This window comes from Elephas maximus, chromosome 24, assembly GCF_024166365.1.
Source record: "Elephas maximus indicus isolate mEleMax1 chromosome 24, mEleMax1 primary haplotype, whole genome shotgun sequence".
In the NCBI taxonomy this organism is placed as follows: domain Eukaryota; kingdom Metazoa; phylum Chordata; class Mammalia; order Proboscidea; family Elephantidae; genus Elephas; species Elephas maximus.
Genome location: NC_064842.1, coordinates 29,774,592 through 29,791,255, shown reverse-complemented (window position 1 = coordinate 29,791,255; position 16,664 = coordinate 29,774,592). Strand labels below are relative to the sequence as shown.

The window sequence follows — 16,664 nt, the reverse complement described above, 5'->3', positions numbered from 1 at the left end:
CGCCGCCGCCGCCGTCGTGCTGCTGCTGCCGCCGCGGCCGCACCACTTCTACAGACTTGATTCTTCGACAGCTTCGCACAGCGCCTGCGCGCGGCGCCCCCGCCCGCGCGCGCCCCCGTCCGCGTGCGCGGCGCTCTCGGCTCCGGCCAGGAGAACCCGGCGGCAAGCAGGCGGCCCGCGCTCCTCGGCCGGCGGGAGGAGCCGCGGAGTCCTCCCAGCGTGCATGTGATGTCAGTGTGGTTGTTCCTCTTCCTCCACTTTCCTTCCCCTTGCCCTCCGCTCGGCGCGCGGCCACGCGGACGCGTAAGGCTTGTTTTTCTCCTCTCCTGATGTCCTTTTGGGCCTTATCGTGCGAAAATGGCTTTTCTTTTTTTTTTTTTAAACCGTGCCACTTTGTGCCTTGGTTCTGTCAGTAATCCCTTAGGGATGGAGATTTTAAGTGAGCATGATTCACGCGCAGTTGTTTAAGGAAGTACATTAGCGCTCCGCTGGGAAACGCGCGAACACGCAGACAGACAGGGTCCCATTTTAATATAGCGCTCCTACGCTTTCTTTTGTGTTGGAAAAAGATACAAGTAACGCCTGTCGCTTCAAGTTTCCCGAAAACAGGCGGGTCTGGAGTGTTTTCAAAACATATGACTGCGTTAAAAATGCCTTCCGTTGGCTCTCAAATCTTTCATTAAGCCCCCTCTGAAAGGGAAAGGAAGCGCTGTGCAAACAAAAATCCCACTGCCGTGTCTTTCCTAGGGTGGCTGCTGCAGGAGAGCGAGTGGGCACATACAAAGTTTTCCGCCCGGCCACCTTACGTTGTTTCCTCCCAGCTTCCGGATCCAACGACTTTCCCGGCCTGAGGAGGGCGGTGCCGGCCGGAGGGAGGGGGCGGTGCGGAGGGTGGCGGCCCGAGAGGGCGCGCGGCCGCCGATGTAGGTTAGAGCGGGCGGGGGCCGTGACGTGGGAGCCGAGCAGGCCCCTGAGCCGCAGCCGAGTGCGCATGCTCCGCACGGACGTGACTCTATGCAATTGGCACTTGCAGCCTCATTAAACGAAATGCACATTCCAGGGATCAAGGGAAACAGCGCGATCTATAGCCAGAGCCTTCGCGTCACCGCGCAGGCCCCGCCCCCGCCGGCTATTTCTGGTCCTTCAGGTCCCTCCCTCAGCCGGGCTAAACTTGTACTCCAGGTAGCGCCAGGCGCCAGTGTTGGGGAGTGGGCGAGTGTCGGCGGCGGCCGGCGTGTTCCGCCGAGGGCCCCGCGGGCTCAGAGGGGCGACCGGCGGGGACTGGTTCACAGGCTGCACGTGCAGTTGTCGTGCAGGCCGGGGCCGGGGCCGTTGGCAGCTGGCTGCTGTGATGGGAGGCGGGTTTGTACTGTCCACGCAGCCAGGCCGGTGTCCGCCCTCCCTCGGCGCCGACCCGCCTGACGCGAAGGGGTCTGCGACAGCAGACTGTGCTGGGACCGCGGTCCTCCGCCACGGTCTGCAGCCATAGACTTTGCCCAGACTGACTTAAACACTTGAGTTTCACACTTTTATCGGGAGGAGGAGCTGATTTGTTTTATGGTAAATCACTTTGGCTGGTCGTTAGTCTCGCTGACTAATAGACGCGGGCTTAGTCACTCTCTCAGTCGGGACTTTTACACTTCAGCTTTGTCAGGGCGGCCGCTGGAGCTGCTTTTGTTGGGAACACAGGCCTACTTCTCTGCCTTAGACTGGAATGAGCTGGTTAAGTGTGGGAAGAACAGGGTACTAATTATATTTTCCCTACAACTGGATTGGTAGGTGGAGAGAGAAGAAAATCCTGCTGACGTTTCTCTTCTGTTGTTGCTGTTGAAAATGCCAGGTTGCTTGAAGGGATTAACCACAAGGAAGAGGAAGAACACCCTCAGAGAAACAGTGAAGGAAGCTGCTTTAAGCACATGAGAAAACCTGTTCGAAAATGGCAGGGAGAACAATGTCAGACCTGAGTGTTTTTACAGGCTAACCCCGAATGAGCTTTCTCGGGGATTTCCAGAGAAGAAGGTGTGCCCCATTAAGTGTCTCCCCATCGTGCTCCACATTTTGCCCTGAAGGAGCAATCCCGCCTCAACCTCCTGAACTGGGAGAATGGGGCCTGCCTGGACCCTTCCTGGGAGCAGCTAGTGAGAGTAGGTTTGGTCAGTCCCATCCCTGGCTGTGGCTGGTAGCACACCTCCTTCAAGGGCCTCCTCTCTTCCCCCTTCCCCCCGCAATTCAGGCTGGGAGCTGAAACCCTGTGCCAATAATACCAGCACGTGACTTTTCCCACCTGGCCAATGCCCAGAGGGGATGAGCCCAGTCTTGGCGCTGCAGAGAGATCAGCCATCTCAATGCGCCCCAGAGACTGCCCCACTAGCCAGTGACTGAAACATTAAAAGGAAACCACAACTCGCCATTAGAACCATGGCCTAATTATATTCATTTACCTGCCAGCGACCACTGTAACGCCCTTAAGGGAGAGGCTACCGTACCCAAACAAATACAAATTGAGCCTTGAAAGGTAACGAAGAGTCTTTGTGGAACATAGATTTTCTTCTCCAGCAGAAAAGCATTACCTTTTTATTTTACACCGCCACTTTAATGTCAAAACAGAGTTGTTGTAACTTCCCTAATGAAATGCCTGCTGGAAAATGGAGAAGCTATTTTCGCTCTGGGCTCTCCCGCCATAAAAGGATCCGGGATCAAGAGGGTTAAGGCTGGCCCTGAGTTCGGGGCAGGGATGCCTTATATTGTACCAAAAGTCTTTCATGCTGCCTGCCCTTTCATGTAGCTTAGAAGCTGTGATGTATGCTAAGTAAACATAGCTTTGTTTTTGTCTTCCACCCACCCTCCCCGTGCAAAGCAGAGTTGGAACCTTCCAAAGCAGCTGCTGCAGCAGTTACAGCGCCTCCTCCACACACAGGAGCAGGGCTTTCAGGGTGAGGCAATGCGTCTGCAATTCGCAGGGACAAGGCAGGAATTGTAATTGTACTTCATCATGTGATGACTTATGAAAGAGGAAGTTGGGATGTTTTAGTCACGTAGACTCTGCCCTCCTGCTTAAGGCCCCAGGTCCTCTCACAGGATAATTATGATCCTGGTTGCCACTTAGTCAAGGTTACCGGGTTGGTCGCAGTGGACAGGCAGGCGGATGCCTAGCCAAGTGCTGGTGAGGCGGTAGGTTGAGGCTAGCTTTTAAGTAGAACGCTGAAATGCCGCCATTTGTCTTAAGAACTAAAGGAAATAGACTACGGGGAACATGCCTGCTGAGACTAGAGAACCAAACAGTCCTTCTCAGCTCTAAGGTTGAAGTTTTGTTTTGTTTTGTGTTTTTTTAAATAAAACCCCAGGAGCAAAAGGAAAGCTATCCACTACACCATCAAAAGGAATTGGATACCCGTACCCCCGCCCCCCCGTTGCCATCGAGTCGGTTTCAACCCATAGCGACCCTAAAGGACAGAGTAGAACTGCCTCAGGATTTCCAAGGAGCACCTGGTGGATTCGAACTGCCAACCTTTTGGTTAGCAGCCTTAGCTCTTAATCACTACGCCACCAGGGTGTCCAGGATTTGGATAGGGAACAGTTGTAAGAGCACTAGCTCCATGGGTAGAGCAAATCTGACTCCCACGTTGTGATTTACGTGAGTTTCCATTGTTGGAAAACTAAACATCTAAAATCATAATCTGCTGCCCGGAGCTTATTCTAGCCCGTATGCTCTTCCTAACACACTGTACCCTGTACTGGCTGCGGATAGGGCAGGAGCCTAACTCTGCCCTCAGGACACACAGCCGTGTGAGGGTGCAGCCACGAGCCCTAGCACCCTATGGGGTGCTGGCCAGGAGATGGCATTCCGAGGGACTGCTGAGTTCATGAGTTTCACCCTTTATCCAGAGGTGGAAGTACAGCCTTCATCCTTTAGAATGTGGGGGAAAAAAAAGTTTTTTTTTTTTTTTGTAGCTTCTATTAATAACCTGCTGTTGCAACCATACTAAAGCTTCTTAAACTCTGACCCTGGGATATTTGAAGGAGAAAAAAAATGCAAACACATGTCATTTGGATTTCTGCTGGTACTTGAGCAAAAGTACAATTGGCTAGAAGAGCGCTTGTAATGTGCAGAGCTTTTTCCATTTAAAAGAAGTTATAAATCTATATTTGAATGTACTCGTTGATATGAATACATCTTCCCGTACTATGGAGAGTCGTGACATAACGGGGTATTCTGTAATGTATGCGAAAGCCTGTCCTCTAAATAATAGCATTTTCTGACACAATTCCACTGCTGTTCAAATTACAAATACACTTTTTTAGAAATACTTTCCCTCTGTTTGACCTCTCCCTCTAGCCTCCTCTTCTGTGCACAAGAGAGCGTTCAGATATTAGTGAGGCTCTTATGTGGAAGAGAGAAATTCTCCGTGGAGGGTCTAAGAATCAGGCCACATAAAATCACAGGAGCCCTTAATCATCCACATATTATACACAGAAGCTGTTAGTCACCAGCCTATGTGTAAACAAGTACAGTCTCCCATTTAGAGCAAAATTTGGGGTCCTGATACAAGCTAACTGCTTACTGTGTCAGAATTTTAAGAGCTGAGTGAAAAATACAAAGGAGAGATTGAGGTCACACACTCGCTCAGTCTACAAGGAAATTTGTAGGAGAACTGGAAGGGATTCAACAGCCATTTGATGCCAAAACCCTCCTATTGACTTTTTGGAAAGAGCGAGATGAAATGCACTTTTCTGGAATAGTATCTGGGTGTGGGTTTAACTTATATTTAAGACACTCACAAAAAACTTTTAAAAGAAAAAGAAAAAACCTTTAAAGAGGTCAGTGGGAAGACACTGACAAAACAGTGAACTAACTTCACTGATAAAGTTAGAAAATATTTAAAATGGTAAATTCCCTCTCATTAAAGCATACTTAATTACATTATTTTAAAATGTAACTTTTCTACATGTACATCCAGAGGGAAGGGAATGAGAAAACACGATGGTGTAACAATGGCAAAAGTTAAGAATATTATGTTGTGTGCCTGGTGAGCCGATTCTCGTATTTATTATATTTTTCATATGGACATTTAAAAAATATGTTTCAAACATAAATTCTCCTATATTCGTCCTCCTTCAGAAATGTTAAGTGGTGGTTTCCCTAAAGTAACATTAAAAGTGAGTACCAGGAATGAAATCCAGGTATCAGTCCTGTTTTCTAATGATATAGTCTAGAATATATTTAAGGAGCCCTGGCGGTGCAGAGTCACTATGAGTTGGAATTAACTTGAAGGCAGTGGGTTTTGGTTTGGGTTTGGTTTTTGGTTTTGGTTGGTGGTGCAGTGGTTAAGTGCTCAGCTGCTAACTGCAAGGTCTGAGATTCAAACCCACCAATGGCTCTATGGGAGAAAAGACCTGGCGATCTGCTCCCATTAAGATTTCAGTCTAGGAAACAGTATGGGGGCAGTTCTACTCAGTCCTATAGGGTCGCTATGAGTCAGAATTGAATCGACAGCACACAACAACAACAACAACAGAACATATTTGCATTTAAAAAATTATGTAAGCATAATTTAAATGCCCAGAAAAAGAGACTTCTAAATGTTCAGATTTGTTTGTATCTGTATTCTTATTTATAGGGGAAAAAAAAAAATCTAGTATAGTTCATAGGACACTCAAAAAAACATAGCATAGGACACTCAATCCATGGAAAAACAAGCATTCACAATAGGTAGTGGGAGATGGTAGAGATGAGGGACAGTTGCCACAATACTATGTCCAGCGTGAAACTCCTTAAATGGCAAACCACTTCGTGCTGGTCTTTATAACCTTAGATAAATACTGATGTTGGTGTTAGGATAAAAAATTCAATTCTGAGATTTCATTGGGCAATGAAATGGTTTTAGCACTCACCAATTTGGAATGCCATACCTCCAACTCTTTGTGACCCATTTCCTTAAAAATAAAGAGAAAAAAATCATGAAATCATTTAATTCCTATCATAAGACTCCAATCTTGACTACTTTGCACTCAGATAAATAAATACAATGGACTACAGGGTATTGAAAATAAAAAATATGAAGCCACGTATTTCATGGAATTTCATGGTTGTAAGGGGAGCTATACGAAGCAACCCTGGTGGTGGTGGTGCAGTGGTTAAGAGTTATGGCTGCTAACCAAAAGGTCGGCAGTTTGAATCCACCAGCCTTTTCTTGGAAACCCTCTGGGGCAGTTCTACTCTGGCCTTTAGGGTTACTATGAGTCGGAATCAACTTGATGGCAACGAGTTTGATTTGGTTTGGGTTATAGGAAGCAGAATGATCATAACTTATTCAAATATGCCTTCATTGTTATTGTTTGTATTTCTTATGCAATAGCCAATATGAACTAGACTGACTTTCTCTTGAGAAGATGAAAATATATTTTGCAAAAGAATGACAATCAACCAGAAAATTTGGTCTTTACCAACGGAGCATCAGTAATCTGTTCTGGTGGCTTACTTGCTCTGGTCTGATATGCTTAGCCAAAAAGTGTAGGGTTGTTGTTTTTAAAATTATTTTATGTACACAGTGGGTATTCCAATGATATTTCTCAAAGATCTAAGTGTTTAACAATAAAATCCTTTCATATATATATATACACACACATATATATATATATCAGTTGTAAGTATGTAAGGGAGACAGAGCTCCTTGATGAAAGGATAAAAGGAGGGAAAGTTAAAAAGACTAATTGTAGACTATAATTTATTAATCGGAGTGAACTTCTGTATTGCATTGACTCATCTTTCCCTATGCCCACATGATCATACTCTTTGCCAGAGGGAGTGCAAAAGCATTGAGAAAATTAAGATTCACAGCCAGAACTGAAGTCAATACAGGGCAGAAGAAAACTAAATACACGGGAGCAGGCAGCCCTCACAGGTTTGAGCCCTCACAAAAGACCACTAGTGGCCAGAAATAGTGAAATGGATTCTCTAAAGTGACTGCCTACATGTAGTATGTTTACTAAAAAGCTTGTCACAGACAGCTAAAATGCAAATACAAATGAACTTCAATGGACTTGTTGGCAAGCCTCCCCAGCCCTTCCAGCGAATTCCTGATTGAGGAAGTTAGTTCTGAAACATGCCTGGAAATTTCATATATGTGAACTACCTTGGGGCTGTTATCTCTTAGCATTTATAGGTATCTGAATGTTAAATATTTTTCAGACTGCTTCTATTTTACCTATTCATATGTGCTTTATCAGACCAGTTTGTTATTCTTAACAACTGCTAAGAATATCAGTGTCTGTTTACTTTATGAATTTGGTAACTGAGGCACCCAGATGAGGAATTTGCCTTAAGACAGAGAAAATCTACAGGTAAACAACAGCTAGAATCCAGGTTTCCCAAACTGCAGTTCCTTCTTCAGTCCACTGGCGTGCTACCTCCTATTTTTATTTTCTTCACAGGTTCATACATGTGAATATCCGCACAGCAGAGAGCTGAGGGGCCAACGGTTCTCTTCAGACACTTGGCATATGATCTGAGGCAGGTCACTTGGACACTCTGGGCCAGAGTTTTTCTTGAGTGGAAGAGGGACACTGGACTTCATGTCATTTCTGCCCTGACCCTTCCTCTGGTGGGTGTTGGTAATGGGAATGCAGAAATATTTGATAAATTCAAGCTCAACATTGTTCTGACACTCATAGTATCGCAAAACAATACAGAAAGACTACCAGTAAATGCCCACCCATTATTCTGGGGCATCGTGCCATTAAATAAAGTTGTGAAGTTAAGTAGCTACCAGATCATCATCTGAGAACATCGTGTCTGCTTGGTGTAGGCTAAAATCCCAGGCTAGGAGTGTCTAAACCATGGTCTATACTTAGCTGAAGTTAGCTAGGGCAAAAAACATCTGTATCGGCATTAATATGCTCCATTCAAGTGTCCCAAGGTAACTTAGGGAAACGTTTGCACATTTCTTTCCACAAAAGACTTTGACCTACATATCTACCTATCTATGTATTTCAAGATTTAATACACTATCCACAGGCCTTTCCCATTAATGGTATTTTTGCAAGTAACACTCCCACATAAATAATGCACATAAGGCGCCTAGGAAAACAGTGCACAAGGGGGTTGCGAAGTTGGCAAAAAAAATACATATATATATATATATAAAACGTGCGCATTATTTGTGTAAAAATGTAGTACTCAAGAGGGCTTCATGTGAAGAAAAAAATGTTCCATGCACTGACAGACATTTGGCTGAATAGGTCAGCAGGATGTGGAAACTCGTTTTGAGGTTTTCTGTATTCTCACCCAGGGTACCATTGCTTAATAGCAGCACGACTTCTTTACTGAACCCTGACTATATACTGAATGTTACGAGAGTAAGTTCAAGGAATTCTGAAGTTTTGAAATTTACTGTGACTTTGTTAACTATAGCAAAATGCTACATTTGTAACCTTCTATATGAATTTGGTATATTTGGGTCTGATTATGGAAAAACTCAATGAAGTTTCTCAAATCCTGTTTTTCAGAAATAGGAAAAAAAAGTGCTTGTGTGTAAAATTTATTTCAACTATTCTTCAAAAACCGAAAAAGTCAAGAGTCATATACTTTACTTTTCATGTAAAGATTACTCAGTATATTTTTAAATGAATGTTCTAGGATGAGACTCCCAGATTCCTTGAATTCAGAGTGTAGAAAAGGGTAAGCAGCCCCTTTTAGCTGTAACTGGAGACATCCTTTTAAAAGCCTGGAATGCTGGAGCTCTCTTATGCTGAAAACATGTCAGGACATGCCTTTTTGGGATACTGTCAAGTGGTTTAGGCTCAGAATTCTACATTCCGTACTATTGAAGTTGTTTTCTGTTGGCAAACGACCTCTTGATTATTTTCATGTGCTTGGTGTTCAGGCCAACCCCTCCAGTTTCAAGTAATTTAAACACACGCAGACACACACAAAAACAAAATCACTCTGAAGGGTTCATATTTTAGCATAAAGCTATGGATTGTGTGAGTGCAGGGCTCATAATGGTCAATTCTACGAGCCTCGTTCATAACAAAAGTCAAGGACTTAAAAAGCAGACGCTCATGACTGAGAATGCCTTATCCTTCAGTGCTCACTCCTGCTTCTTAATATTATCACCATATTAAGGAATGAAAAATTACAGTTGCTGTGAAAGATTTTCACCTTTGAGGAGCTGTAGTTCCCCTAGCAAAGTAAACAGTAATTTTCATTCACCTCAGCTCCTTTTTGGACTCAGACTGGGAATGGATTAAGGACAAGTAAACGAATATATAAATGAATGAAGTTTCCGTCTTCTGACTCTGAAGGGTGCAGCTTTGCGTCCTTGCAGAGTCAAATGGAGATGTTGGAAGAAAACCTTTCTTTTTCCTCTGATGTAAGAGATGGAGGTTAGATGTGAGTCAGCTTTCCCACTCCATAGAGCCCTAGCTAGGTTTTTAGGAAGTTCTGATGCTTGCATGGGAAAATTGCACTAAATTAGTATACTGTACAACATGGGTTAGGTTAAATTAACAGTAAATGCTCTGCTCTGTTCTGTTCTCCCACCACCACCTCTGACCACCAAGGGTTCATTTCTCAAGTGCCCATCTGTCAGTCCCAAACAGAGATAGCTGACTTAAAACTCTGCCAATATTTGCCTTATTATAGACCACATGTGAGTAGACATTTCAAAATTTCTTGTGCACCAACAAGAGTCTCAACATGCCACAAAACAAAAAGGCACAATCTCAAGTCATGGTTAAAAAAATAAAAGTCTCATCCCATTTAACTTTGTGAGAGTTATTTATCAGAGATTTATATACAGTGAGAAACTGGTCTGGAAGAAGACAAACAGGACAGAGTTCTTTTAAAACATTTCATTTTGCAGACCAAGAATATAACCTGTAAATCTTTTTTATGTTTTTATTATGGTATATAAATTATGATTTTTTTTTTTTTCAGTTGAAGCCAATAAAGCCAGCACAGGGAATAAGGTCAGTTTTTTTCTTTAAGCTTTCCGTGGGTAGTATAATTTAAATAATTCTATGGTAGGGTTTCAACACCTCGGACTGTGCACTGTTGTTTACGAACTAAGAACAGTAATCCTCATGTAAAAAGGTAGTATTGCTACCCCAGACAGCAGATGGTGTTATTAAATACACAGGCAAAGTCTAAGGTCATAAGGAACTAACAATTAACCAGAAATACGATCTGTCACAGTAGTTTAATGAGTAACCCAGCAGATATATACCACTTGTATTATTGTACTGGGAGGTATATAGTCAAAGCTTCAGAACAGTTACACAATCGTTTAGAAATATTGCAGTTATATTCTTGTTTAAATATTTAGCGAAACCAATGAGCAAGAAGAAAGTGAAAATCAGTGTGATTTCCTCATACTATTGCTTTCTGTTACCTACTTTGAAAAATACATTATCACTTCAGATTTGCACAATTTCTTAGCTACCACTGAGTAATTATAAAAACCCCTAAATCCAGACATTGTGAATTGGTCTCCACAAACTGGTACTGTCAACATTCTGGATTTTATCCTGCTAGGTTGAGTTGTTCTAAGACTTCTTTACATTATCATAGGCTTGTTTGCCCCTTCAGATTTCATAGTGTGAAGGTGATGAGAAAAGGCTAGGACCTATTTAAATAGCAAGTGGTGCCGGTAGAGGGGGGCTGGAAAATGGTAGTGGGAAGAAGGGGCAAGGAGTTGGGGAGGGCAGTAGGGAGCGTGTGGTCTGCACTGTTGGATTTGGTGAGGAAACGTCTGTAATGCTTCCTAATAAGAATGTTTTCTTCAGGGCTTGGAACTAGTTCTTCCCGGTTCAGTCATGGCCGAAGAAGCAAAGCTGGAACAGACCTAAATTTTTTAAATTTGGGCGAACTGGAATGATAATGGAAAAAAATTGCAGGTGGAAGCCCTGCTAGAAACATAATCTCCCTCTTAGAAAACAAGGGCAGTGTAAGCAGTGCATAGCAAGCAAATCTCCTGTCCCTCAAATTTTGAGCTGAGGCAGGAACAGCAGTGCCCTGCCCAAAGATGGCGGCCAGCTGCCCTACTTTGAATGTGTGTAGCTCTCCACAGTCTTGGCAATAATTCAGTTTCCGGCATCCGGCTCCTGGAATGGCTCACTATGCCTCTTCCAAGTCTCCCATTCCAGGGCTTCAACCTGTAGTTTTTCCCGTCCCAGCTATTGGGATTCCCCAATTGTAAAAATTCGGACTTGTTCCAATTTCACTTTGAACTGGTTTTCTTATACAGATTCACATACTTAAATATGTTTATTTAAATATCTCCAAATTTAAATTGAATACGGAAAGTGCACCATCTCTAGACTCAGACCCACAATTTGAGACCTTCGTCTACAAGCTCGGAGCTTGCTTTTCCATGTGGCCAGGCTTCCTGCTGAAACCTCTAGCTGTCCTTAGAAAAGCCGATGAGATACCCTTGGGCTGAATGAATGAGAACTTTCTGGAGAACGGAAGACTGGTGGAAGTCCAGCTGGAAAAACATATGGCAGCAGACGTGGAAAGAGCACTTCATGACCAGGAGCTTTATAAAAAATATCTGAAAGCTCAAGGCAGCCGTTACAACCTAAGATCTTACTAAGCATGATGGATGTTCTTACTTCTAGGACTGCCTCCAACTCACCTGGACCACAGCCAGTGCCGCATCCTCAGGCGCCCCACGGGATGGTGCATGCAGGAGACTAGCATCACAATCGCATCCAGTCTCCCAGGCCAGGGTTCCATCTCGGCTCCGCCTGCCTTTCCCTCTCTCTGCATGGGGGTGGGGCAGTAGATGATTCTGGGAACACATGAGGTGGCCCCTTATTCTGTTGTCCTGAAAGAAAACAAAATTTGTAAACCACTGCAGATAGTGTGTTTTATAATAGATGTGTTGGGAGGGAAATTGACTATGGAAAATTCTCTTCTTAACCACTCAGGAACTCAGACGGAACAGTTTTGAGCTACGCAGTGACGTAGACTGAGCTGGTGGAGCAGAGCCAGTTGGTGTGAGTTGTTCAGAGTAGGGCACCATGAGGAGAGGGCATCTACAGACAAATGCACAGTCCTTCCCAGTGTCATTTCCAAAATATTGACAAGAAATATTTGACTTTTCCGTGTTAATGCCCCATCATAAAAAAAGCCAAACCCATTGCTGCTGAGTCTATCCCGACTCTTAGCGACCCTATAGGACAGAGTAGAACTAACCCCCATAGTTCCCAAGGAGCACCTGGTAGATTTGAACTGCCGACCTTTTGGTTAGCAGCAGTAGCACTTAACCACTGCACCACCAGGGTTTCCTGCCCCATTATAATTACCTCATTGCTAATAGCCATTTGTATCTGTAACAGAGAACCCATTTATTTCAAATACAGGTATAACTACCTTGATAAACACTCTGTATTGAATGCTGTATCCCTTAGAAAAGAGATAAATCAGAGGATGATTATTCAGAATTACAAAAGAACACTTTATAAAGTCTGCAAATCACCACTGGATTTTTTGTTTGTTTTAAATAGTTAGTTTCTCTAGTATATTTCAATATTGTTGTTGCTAGCTGCAATCTAGTTGGCTCTGACTCATGGCAACAGAACAAACATTGCATGGTCCTGAGTCATCGTCATGATCATTGTATGCTCAAGGCGATTGTTGCAGCCACTGTATTTTTTAAGTGACTTCCAACCTAAGGGGCTCATCTTCCAGCACTGTATCAGACAATTTTCTTTTGTGATCCATAGGGTTTTACTGGCTTATTTTTGGAAGTAGATCACTGGTCCTTTCTTCCTAGTCTGTTTTTGTCTGGAATCGCTCCTGAAACCTGCCCACCGTGGGTGTCCCTGCTGGTATTTGAAATACTGGTGGCATAGCTTCCAGCATCATAACAACACACAAGCCACCACAGTATGACAAACTGACAGATGAGTGGTGGACACTTAAATAGCAGTAGATTTTTTTAAATGTAATGAAAGTACACTTTTTCAAGATACACATAGGTTGTATTCCAGAAGTATACATGTGTAGCACTTTTTATCCGTAACAACGCCATCCATAACACAATGTGTTGCTGATACTGCTGTATTTCTTCAACATACAATACTTTCTCCCTTCCACCTTCTTTGATGGCTGGTTTGCCACTATCTTCTCTAAGCAATGGCAATGATAGAAGCAGCAGTTTAGTATAGGCACAAAAATCAGGGCCTAACTTTATTACCCAAATATTTTTACAGTTATCTATCTAGCTTTCTCTTTGTCCCTGTATACACATTTCCAAGGTATATATTTTCAGTACTAGACAGAGAGAGGCGAACAGGTCAGTTGCACTCATTTCATGCTGAAAAGCAATGCCATTAACTTTTGAGGAGAAAAAAAAGCCATTTATAGCCCTTTGTGCTCAGATTGTTATTTTCCTCTTATGAACTCAGAGTAAAAGTCAAGATGACCAAGTATCCTTTTTTAAAAATGCTATCAGGTGATGCTGGAAGCTATGCCATTGGTTCACATAGCAGCAAGGTGGACAGGTTTCCATGGAACGTCCAGACTAAGAAAGACTAGAAAGAAAGGCCTGTCAATCTACTTCCAAAAATAAGTCATTGAAAACCTCATGGATCACAACAGAGCATTGTCTAATATAGACCTGGAAGATGAACTCCTAGGTTGGAAGATGCTTAAAATAAACAGTGGCCACAGCAATGGACTTGAGCATATCAATGATTGTGAAGGTGGCACAGGACCAGGCAAAGTTTTGTTCTGTTGTATATGGGGTTGCCATGAGTCGGTGCCAACTACACAGCAATTAACAAAACAACAAACTTTCTAGATGTTTAGAAGTGCAGATGTATTCAAAAGTATAGATATTAAAATAATATTTGCAAAAAGCTTTTAAAAATTGGTGGGAAATATTGTCTTTGAAAATAGAATTGTTAAACCACCTCTGTGGACATCATACTCTGTACTTGTTCATTGGGTTGCAGGAGGTGGGAAAGAAAAATTCGCAAAAGGAGTTTTGCTAGTGTGTACTAGAAAATTTCAGATTACCCATTGTCCATGTACATGTATCTTCTATGCATTTTATTTAACTGGTGGTGCAGTAGTTAAAGCAATTGACTGCTAACCGAAAGGTCAGCGGTTCAAAACCACCAGCCGCTCTGGGGGAGAAAGCTGTGGCAGTCTGCTTCCGTAGAGATTTACGGCCCTGGAAACCCTGTGGGGTTGTTGTGAGTCTGAAATCGACTCCAAGGCGGTGGTTTTTTTTTTTTTTTTCTTAAATCAGGTCATATGTTTTTCATCCAGAATGAGCTTTCCACCCACTTGGCCAAAGAGGAAGATGTGCATCCAAGACCACCACCTGGGCCTTGTGAGGAAAGGCTCTGAGACCCCAGCATTTTCTACATGGTCAGGGAGAGAAAACAAAGTTAGTTCTTCTCAAGTAAAGTTTTCCTTTTTGGGGAGCCCCAGGGATGCAGTGATAGATCTGGGCTGAGCACTGGCCAAATGTCTGTTCTTTTTAACCGTGTCCCAGCTTCCCCTTCCTCGGGGCCTCAGTGCATGCCTTTTGGGCTGCCTGGCTCATCTCCACACCATACCAAAGAAAGCCAAAACCAAACCCGCTGCTGTCAAGTTGATTCTGATTCATAGCAACCCTATAGGACAGAGTAGAACTGCTCCATAGAGTTTCCGAGGAGCACCTGGTGGATTTGAACTGCCGACCTTTTGGTTAGCAGCTGTAGCGCTTGACTACTGGGCCACCAGGTTTTCCCACACTGTAATGGAGCTCCAAATCCCTGCTGTACAGCTGCTCAGTGGGTTAGGCCAGGAGGAAACAGCTCCTGCTCTGTGACACATTCCAATTCTGCCTCTGTTACTCTATTACTGGGCAAACAGGAAAATCACTTTTTTGTGCTTCACTTGCCTCTCTAAATTGATAAAGTAGAATTCAAAAGAAAACCAAGTGACAAATAAGTGTGACGTTTAGTAACACACCTGGTCCACTCAGTATAGGTAAGCCCCACTCAGTGGTTATGAGTGCAGGTTCTGGAGACAGAGAGGCTTGGCTTATATCTGTTCTGCTACTACAAGTTACTTAAACTTTCTGTGCCTCGGTTTCTTTATCTGTGAAATGAGTATAAAAATCACACTTACTGCAGAGGTTGGTGGAAGGATTAAATGACACGTAAAGTGTTTTTAACACCACATGGCACATAGCAAGCCCTCAGTTAATACTGGCTTTTATGATGTTAAATATATTTCCAGACTAGGCTAAAACCTGCACTAGTGGTAAATCAAACCAGTTCTTCTGCCATTCACAGCCAGACTTCGAGATCTTACTTTAGGAACACCCTCTGCTACTTCGCATCCCTTCCACACCCACCACTCCAAGGAAGTAGTTATCACTACAGCTGCTGGTGATCTCATTTTCACCATCTCCAAGAGACTCTTCTCTCTGGAATCCTTTCTGAATCATCTGCCACTTTTGATACCACTCCTTGGATACCTTTCTCCCTTTGATTCGTAAAGTAATATTTCACCCTGTACCTCTTAAACTTCTTTTCCTGTGTATGTGTTTGTTTTCTGCCCCAGCCCACAACCCCAACGCTCACACTCACTCCAGACTGGAAGTTTTAGTACTTGGCACATAGTACTACCAGTTGCTGTCAAGCTGACTCTCACTCAGGGCGCCTTCATGTGTGTCAGGGTAGAACTGTGCTCCACAGGGTTTTCGGTGGCTGATTTTTTGGAGATAGATCGCTAGGTCTTTCTTCTGAGGTGCCTCTGGGTGGACTCAAGCATCCAACCATTCGGTTAGTAGCCAAATGCAGTTAATAGTTTGTACCACCCGGGGACTCATAGTAGACGCTCAATAAACGTTTGTGGAACTGACTTGAACTAAATTGTTGAAGTGGTTTATTGTTTCCCTCTCTTTATGTTGTTTTCTTGCTAGCCTTCCTGGAATTTCTGTCACAGTGAAGTAAACCCTTCAAAGCCTTCTGACTATGGTCCATCCTTTTCTTCTTTTGAGCATTAAAATTCTTCAAAGCTAAATTTAGCTTGTTTCAACTTTTTTTTTTTAGTTCATTTTTAAAATGTCTAAGCTTCACTAAACAACTAAATCTCAGGAAACATGTTTAGACTTGGGAATTAAGCCCAAAAAACATCAAAACCACACACTGTTATCCTGAAAATAATTCCTCTTGGGATGTACAAGATGCATTTATAACAAAGGAATCATAGCCTCTGAGGGCTGTACCCCAAGAATACACATTTTAAAAATAAAGCTCCTTTCCTAAACGCAGTCACGTATGCCAGACATCTTGGTTCAGAGCCAATTCAACAGAACAAAGGTTGTGTACCTATACCAATCAAGGTGAATTAAAATATTAGCTTATAACATTAAAAAAAAAAAAAAGCAGACCTCCCCTGATATGCACATACACACATATGCACACGTGTGCATGTACATACACGTATACACTCCCCTTTCTGAAAGTCAACCGTACATGATCTTTCAAAATTACCCATTATTTTGGCTTATTCGCCCCCCTCACGCTCTCTTGTAATGATCAGGGCTGCCTTATTGGTAGGCACAGCAGGCTAGGTGGGGCCCATGATACTTTTACCAGCCCATGAAAAAGTTTTAATTTTCGTTTCTTTTCAAATCAGAAAAAAAGAAAATTAT

The 16,664-nt window shown here is 43.2% G+C and overlaps 1 long non-coding RNA gene across 3 annotated transcripts; it reads left to right on the top strand.

Moving 5' to 3' along the window:
* The first annotated feature begins 103 nt into the window (after positions 1-103).
* Positions 104-15,925, top strand: LOC126066749 (uncharacterized). Of its 3 annotated transcripts, none has more exons than XR_007515239.1 (5): positions 104-2,933; positions 6,801-6,902; positions 7,432-7,601; positions 9,938-9,969; positions 11,620-15,925. It is a non-coding gene; the product is annotated as an uncharacterized LOC126066749 (long non-coding RNA). The 3 variants fall into 3 exon arrangements; XR_007515237.1 differs by having other exon boundaries at positions 10,786-15,925; XR_007515238.1 differs by lacking the exon at positions 6,801-6,902 and having other exon boundaries at positions 10,786-15,925.
* The last annotated feature ends 739 nt before the right edge of the window (positions 15,926-16,664 follow it).